We start from the raw sequence: 8,223 nt of genomic DNA, 5'->3' as shown, positions 1-8,223 counted from the left end.
TTGAAACACAGGGCAATGTCTATCATCAGGGCTTAACTTACAAGTATTTTGTCAGAAGCCGGCCAACACACATTTTGCATTGAAACCTTTAAATTCTTATGCTATTGTAATTGGTTTCTCATAATAATCTGTTTCCTCATAATGAGATAATAAGAATGGCATTACAACTATACCTTTACTCTGGTTTGTAAAATGCAAACGCACTGGGGCTGATAACAGCACAGATTTTATACCTGGTTTTGCAGAAGCAGCCATGTGAGCTGAGAATGTTAAAGGGGTCATTGAAACTACCCACTTTACAATATGCCACATTGCCATTTGTGTGTCAAGCATGAGCCTTTTTATTGGCTCAAATTGGTGATGTTATTTTCATTAACACTTTTTTTTGTCTGTATGACTGTGTGTACATACCTGCAGTATGTACACTGTGTGGCTGTAGTACGTGCTTGACCTTTGCCAGTGGGACAGAAAATGCAGTGGAAGAGTGATACCACTGTGCGGTCTCTCTAATCTGCTCACTTAGCCCTGGCTTTGGGGCTCACTTCGCTCCACTTCATCTGAAGCTTTCACATCACTAACGGTATTTTCACATACTGCAGCTTGTCTGCATTGCCTTTTTTTCATTCTCCTTCTTTCTCTCAATCACTCTTACTTTTGTCTTCTTTTTTCTTATCGGACCTTTAAGTCCTTGACGTTACTTCAACTATCTTGTCTAAGTGCAATCTTGGTAGGTGGTGTGGCAACTACTGTTATACTGTATATGACATTCTCATTCTCTCTTCCACTATCATGTCTCTGTACTTAGTTTAAAAGTAGCATACACACAGGGGCACTACAGCAGTCCAGATGAAGTGCAAACCTTGAATCACAAAGAGGGGATATACGGAGTACAGTATACTTGGTCTCTCTCTCTGCTTACCTTTATCCCCATCTTTGTCAGCACTAATGTAATCCAGTTGATGGTAGACATATAGACTATCAATGAATCCTCAAAAGGCTAAAGTACTGCCTTTCAGTTATTGTACTCATCACTAGATGAATACAAAGAGTAATACAAAGAAGACAGAACAGCATCAGTGAGAACAATATTGAGTTTGTTATGTTCATTCTGAAGTAGTTTTGAAGTTTAATGGGTCTTTAAAGCATAATGGCAAGGACAATAAATAATATGCCATTTAATTATTAACAGCTCCTTAACTCACCATTTGTGAATGCAAGAGTAATGTCTACTTCTGTTGTAAGATATAGGAGATTATGTGTATTTTTCCCTTATTATTTTCCAGTATTGTTGGAAGCTTGATATTAAACTTTCGTGGATTTTGTCCTGTGAGTTGACAAGATCAGACTTACAGATAAATAGACAACATGTGGAACTTTTATCATTATGGAGGGACTTCCAAAAATGCTCATCAGATAATTATATAAAAATAAATAGATATGGTGATAAATAATATCACTAATTGTGCACATTTTCTATTTATACATTGAAACCAACAATTAAAATGGAGAGTTTTCTTCAGCATCTAAAATATAATTTTAAATATTCTGTTGGGCTTTCCTTTTATTAATATCAGCAAAGTAACATGGAAAAATTTAGTAGGGTAAACTACAATACAATACAGGGTGTTGGTCCTACCGTATCTAAAAAAAAAAACACAGTAATTTGCTGTATTTCTCTCCTACTCATCCTTGCCTCTGTCATCTTCCTTCCAGCCCCATCCAAACTTTCCTCTTTTCTTTCTCCGTCGCACCTTCTCAAGCTGTCGACACGCTGGTTCGGAGGGTTTCCTTCAGGAAGGAGAGGTCCATGTTCCAACCACAGCCTGATAGAGGGAGCCCGATAACCCCTGAGACAAGTACTATACTGCCAGCTGACATGAAGCAGATGTCCTCCTGACCCCTTTCTCTTTGGGAACAGGACACCAAATGAAAATACAAGGGGTACTTGAATATCAGCAGCGCTATTGTGAGGGTGTGAACTTATTGTTGCACAAATTATGAGAATAACATAGAGTAAAGATGACTGAATCCATAAGTAATCAGAAAAACAAAAAAATATTGTTGCATGAGTAAACGTGTTCCAAAGTGTTCCTCGTAATGAGTGGGAAGTTTAGACAAATTCAGCATCCCTGACTGTTAATGTCGCATGCAGTTTTTGTGTCATACAGAGACCTTAGGAAATTATGTAATGTACATCCCCAAGCCGGTCACACACATACAGGCCCACACATGCACACTGGTCACCCACTTGGAGTGGAAGTTGGAGCTGAGCATGCACAGAGACCTTAGAGTGCTGTGACCTCATTACTATTCAGAACCAACGGTGAGAAGACAAGTAGTGCTGCTTTCCCAGTACAGCTCACCCCCCGTGCTAGTAAATGATGTGCACGAGAGTGTGGGTGTATAGGGTGGGCAGCAGCTTCCCCTGAACTCCACTCCTTGCCACTACTACACAGACACACACACATACTCACTTCCTCCTGGGAGATATGTGGGCCTCTGCTTTCTGTCAGGGTGTCTTCAGCTGCAGATCCCTGGGGCCTCTCACTTGGTGGGAATCTGGTCTTCTCACTCCACAGCCAACCTCCCCCTCCTCCTCCCTACAGATGAGAAGGAAAACAAGACCTGAGTAAAGCACTGCAGCTCGTCCTCTCCTATCGTCCCCTGTATTTTCTTTGCTATCTCAATACTTTGCCCTCGTCCCCTTCACTTCTTCTCTTTCGTCTGTGATCGATAACGTTAATTGGCTCACTGAGTCAGTGGTACATTGATTGTGGTCACTAATAAAAGGGCTATTGATTGGCACTTTGTTTAACACTGGCCCATGCAATGAGAGCTGCCCTCTAATGTTATCCTGACAGCAACCTTTTCCTGTTTGCCAGTCTTTTAATGTAATAAATTATGTCACTCAATTAAGGAGACTTTTTTTCTCTCGCATTTTTTTTGTGCCCTAACAGTATGAGGACAGTTTGTGGCTCCTGAAAAGCAAAGAGACAACGCGCCTGAGAGCTTGAGCAACAACTTGCCATCATGGGTATTAAACTTTGTCCTTTGTAATATAAAAGCCACAGATGGTTAACATACTCCTATACCGCTGATACCTGAATTTCATTCTTGTATAACAAGTACATAATAGAGTGAATTTTTATAAAGCAGGATTTTTTTACATTGCACTTTGTTTATTCAACAGCCGAGAGACATTAAAACAAAATGATGTATTGTGGTTTTAGAGATAGTTTTGTATCATTTCCTGTTATTATTGGAAAAACACAATGCATACCAGAAGAACGTCTGTTTTCTATGCGCAGTACATTTTTGTACAGAAGGCATACTTGCACTGAATAAATGGGGGAAGTTAGGTATACCGCAAGAAAATCCGAGCAGGACTTTGGCCAAATTACAAATTAGCTCTTTTTATACAGTAGAATTAGTATTTACTGAAGGAGTTAAATAAACAAGATAAAACAGAACTGTAAGAAATAGTAACATACAAAAATGCAGAGTTGTCTAAAGTTTGAGGCCACACTTAAAATCTGTCCTATTTTTGGAAATATTTGGACAAAGATCAATAAAACTTACAACACGCAAGATTAAGAAGAAATATTTCTGATAAATTTCGGATGATACTTCATAGCCATGCAGGCAAATTAAAAAAAGCTGTGACATTATGTAAACTTTTTTCTCCAAAAGAGTAGTTGAATACTCTGAAGCAGCATTCAGATGGCATTTTTATCTACTAAACAAATGCTGACTCAAGTAATTGAAAAGAAAGAAACACCACATCATAACAATATACATCAAAATTCTAAAGTAATTGAAAAGAAAGAAACACCACATCATAACAATATACATCAAAATTCTAATTCAGAACAGACACACGTTTGTCTAACTACGGTATAAACTCTAGTTATTCACATCATAGTGGCATGAAAAAAAAATCTCTATATAAGAAGATTCATAAAGGCAGCGAAGGACACCACAGTGTATCAAACTCACAGTGAAACTAGAATGACATCTACACCAAATCTACTTCACCTGCCCCAAAAAGAAGAAGCACTCCATTCTGCAAACACCTTCTAAACCCTTTATTCTGTATCTTTGTGGAGGAATATGTTTTTCTATCTTTTGTTGTCTAAATTTACTACAGATTGTGTATAATTCTTAGTAATCCAGATCCTTTAGAATTTTACAAGGTGATTTTCACCTTAAACTTTTAGGAGAAATGCTCTCCTCCTGTTGGGACATGCAGATTGACAGGAAACAACCTACACAATATTCTCAACATGAACTCAATACCCAGTTTTATTGCAATTAGCTGCATGTGGTTCTTTACAGAGCCTGAGAGCGTTAGTGAGTCAAAGGCAGGTCTCCTGAGTAAGAAGATAAAAAACTGGAAATGGGGTGTAAGTACCTCCATGAGAGATTTAATTATCGCCATTAAATATTCAATGATCAATAGAATTTGTTTTAGCCGATCAATAGGTTGCAAGGCCTGAGAAGGACAATGTGCATAAGTTACTATTTGCATTTCAAAGCAGCTTGTGTCACATGGCCCCATTGGAAATCCATACCATTTTGTTAGGCAGTATTTCATATTTAGCTGCTTTATCCCCTTATCACTGACTGCTATTGATTCCCTTCCCTTTATTTACTGCCTGCAAACTGCCTTAGGTTTAAAATGTCAAAATGTTTTTAGGGAATCTGATATACCTCCATCAACCTTCCTCATCTCATATCTAGCTCTGTATTTTGCTCCCCCTCCGTCTCTCTTTTTAATTCCCCTGCTGCTCTTTCCTCTCTCTTCCTACTTCCCTCTCACTACTCCTCAGTAGAGTTGAAAATTAAACCTTGTCATCTTCCCACCCACTGTACAGATCTCTGCTCATTCGGGTGTGAATCTGCACATTATTCAAATAAATATCTCAGAAGTGTCAGGGGAATACTCTGAGCCACTTCAAAGACTCTCCCCCACCCCCCAGCTCTTTCAATGTTGCTTGTTCCCGCTGGAGTCCTATTTTGTTTACCTGAACTGGCTTTAATGGCTTGTTTTTCCCAGTGCCTATCAGTAGTTCAAGAGCAACATTTAGCCAAGTTCAAGTGCATGCATGTTCAGAACTCGCCTAAGCTTTGATTGTTCTGCAACACTGAGCGTCATGTAATTTATTTTTGGCCCCAAACATTGTTATTCATTGACTTCCTTGCACTGTTTCACCTGTTTTTTTCTCCTTTTTTAAATTCTATGTTTCCCCTTTCTTTGCTTTGTGACTCTTACTGCAGAGGAAAACAACAGTTTGCTTGGCTTTTCTTCTCCCCAACCAGGTAGTTTCACCTGGTGGTGTATTGTTTAAAATTGTCTAGAAGGCACAAGGTATGACAATACAGGCCGTAAAGAATTAAATAGAGTTCACTGGAGGCCAAGCATTCAAAACACCCCTCGCAGGATGATGCCTTAAACTGCTTTGTTAAAATATACTGACTTCTATCTATTACTAGCTATAAAACACTGGTTAAAATATAGTTTTTTGTTGTTGCGCTACATAGGACATTATTTCTATCTCTGAGCAGGCCTATCTATCACAGCAACCCTCAACCAGGAGACCGCAGAGGTCAGGGAGTTAACCTTCAGAGACCTGAGGGCAGCATGAAGCACCATCAGTGCCATCAGGATACATGGCCTCAGCACTGCTGCGCAGCTGGGGGAAGGAAAATCTGGATGAAGTGAATGGATGTGTACGTGCGCAAGTATTTGCTTCACATCTGTAGGTGCCTCTGTGCATCTGTCTTGCTTGTGTAAATAACAGGGTCATGAATGATGGTAAAGTTGCTTGTAATAACCTCAAAGGCAGAAAGAAACATGCTGATTGGAGTATAATGTATGAGTATGCAAAAAAAAACTTTTCACTGATATGAGCTGCCACTATGTGATTTATAACCTTTTGGAATTGCTTCAAATCTTCTTAAAACATAAAAGACATATGGATATGAATATAAAAACACATATCTTGAAATATTACAAGTTTCCCAGTGAAATCCCTTCATTTGTAAATGCCTGCAGGACTAAAACCAAATGTTTGTTTGCTATTTTACAGCAGAAATTCAGCTTCAGCTTATCATTTGTTGAGAAACCACCATGAAAATGATAGGTAATCCTAGCATACCATAAAAATGCTGAACTTTATTCACTATAGTTATTCACCAATTGGGCAATTATGCAACCTGAGTTTTTCTATCTTTTGTTGTTTATGTTGTTGTTGTTACTGAAATTATGGGAAAAATTACGCCGAGGACTAATGCTTTCTTCCATTGAGTTTAGGCCCTGCAGTCAAAGGTTCCTGTTGAGGTAACACTTCAGTGCATGTGCGACATTTGCCATTTGCGTGGGAGGAGTGAAAAGTGGCGGTGACAGCAACAGTAGGTCGCAAATTTATTCGTCATAAAACATCCCCCTGTTTTAAAATTTACATCCACTGCTATTAATGGAGCTATTTACAATGGTGCCTCACCAATAAAACTCAGCTAATTGCTGGCTACAGTGCCAGGTGTTTGAACCAAGCTTGCTAGCTTTAGCATTAGGTAGACCTCAGCAGACTGTAGATACTGAACAGGGAGAAAAAGGGAGCCACTGGAGTTTGCTTTGTTTGTTTTTAGTCTTCGTAATCTATTTATCCACTCTTATCGGTTCTCTTTTTGGTTTAGGTATCTTATTCCATCTCTTTAAATTTTACTGATCTGGACAACCACTCCTCCAAAATGCAGGCCTTCAATTTGATTATACATGGTGAAAGACATCACTCACCACTGGCCCGGAGACTTCAGCTTGTATGTTTAAATTGCTCCCAGCAGAATCCTTAATCCGGGCGGAAATCAATACGGCTTTTACTGTCACATCGGAGGGGCGGGGACCATGTATTGATGTTCAGATGTCATTTCGAGGGTGGTGGATTTGATGTTTTAGTCCTCTCCTCAGCGTGGAGATGGCACGATAGATCAACTGATGGTGTCTAGCTTTCTCCAGGGTTTTACTGGAGCTCGGGGTTTGGAGTGAAATGTGCAGTTAAATCAAAACGTGCTGAGATTACAAAGAAAACCAGAGGAAAGGGTTTACGGAAAGATTCAATTGATTTTTTGAACGGTTTGAATTAAAATCTGATATCTTAATTGGGTTATTGTAACTGTAAGCCCCTCGCCTTAGCAGGATAGAAACTGCTGTCTTAATTGACTGGTTCTGCGAAATTATGTTTTCTTTCTATAGTGTTTCTTTAAAAATACTTTGAAATTATGGAGATGTTTGGAGAATGCGTGACATTTTTGATGTCAGGTGATGGGCAATTCTTAATTTGGACTTTTAGGCACCCATTTCTTATTGATACTACGTATGCATACCAAATTTTTCCAGTGACATACTTAAAATTTATTGTCACAAATATTCAGTGGTAATCAGTACACACTTTGTCTCAAGTGTGTGTATAGAGATACATTGTCTAAACTTTAAGTTCGTAACAGTCTGTATGTTATCATTGCCGCATAACGAATGGAATGACGAAGGAGATCCCATGGACCATTGTGCTGGAAACAGATGCTGACTGTAGTTTGGTCAAATTCAAAAACTCTTAACTTTTAATCTTGGTTATCAAAACCTCATTCTCTGTCATTCCTCCACAGCAGATTCTGATCAGAGTTGCCAAAAAAAGTATGACATAAAACATGTGTTTGAAACAATCACCGTCACTTCGCAAGTGACATTGAGGCTGTTTTTTCTTCATTATCAGCAGATTCAGCCTTTTATTATTTTGAACAGTTGCCTGCTTCATCAAACACACTAGATAATGAGATTGCTCTTTTGTTTTATTTCACACCACATCAACTCCCCTTCAGTCTTTCTCTTGCATTCATATTTATAGATTTATCTTTTTCCCTAACTGTCAGTCTCCATCGCTCTCTGTCCCTATCCTACAGTTTCTCTCCAAGGAGTCTTGCCTCCTCTCTGACAGCTTGTGGGCCCTAGAGTCACATTTCAGGCCTGGCTGCTACTTAAAGGCCCATAATCTGCTTGGCGAATGGCTACAGTGTGGCGGCCTGAACGGAAGCAAATTATTCGCTTTAAGGACTCCTGCTGCTGTGGGACCCGGGGCTAGTGGCTGGTGCCGTTAACGTTAACACACACACACACACAGTGTGTAAGCCATCATTATTTATTTAGCCCGTTAAGTGTTTAAAGTGGAA

At 39.2% G+C, this 8,223-nt stretch overlaps 1 long non-coding RNA gene across 1 annotated transcript; it reads right to left on the bottom strand.

The window, feature by feature from the left end:
• Positions 1-1,558: 1,558 nt before the first annotated feature.
• LOC143419923 (uncharacterized) lies at positions 1,559-6,817 on the bottom strand. Its single transcript, XR_013099947.1, has 3 exons — positions 6,797-6,817; positions 2,475-2,600; positions 1,559-1,906 (listed from the first exon to the last, which is right to left on the bottom strand). It is a non-coding gene; the product is annotated as an uncharacterized LOC143419923 (long non-coding RNA).
• Between the last annotated feature and the right edge of the window lie 1,406 nt (positions 6,818-8,223).

Source organism: Maylandia zebra, linkage group LG1 (genome assembly GCF_041146795.1).
Source record: "Maylandia zebra isolate NMK-2024a linkage group LG1, Mzebra_GT3a, whole genome shotgun sequence".
Classification (NCBI taxonomy): Eukaryota; Metazoa; Chordata; class Actinopteri; order Cichliformes; family Cichlidae; genus Maylandia; species Maylandia zebra.
Note: the sequence above shows the minus strand (reverse complement) of the source record. Positions and strands in the feature narration are given on the sequence as shown.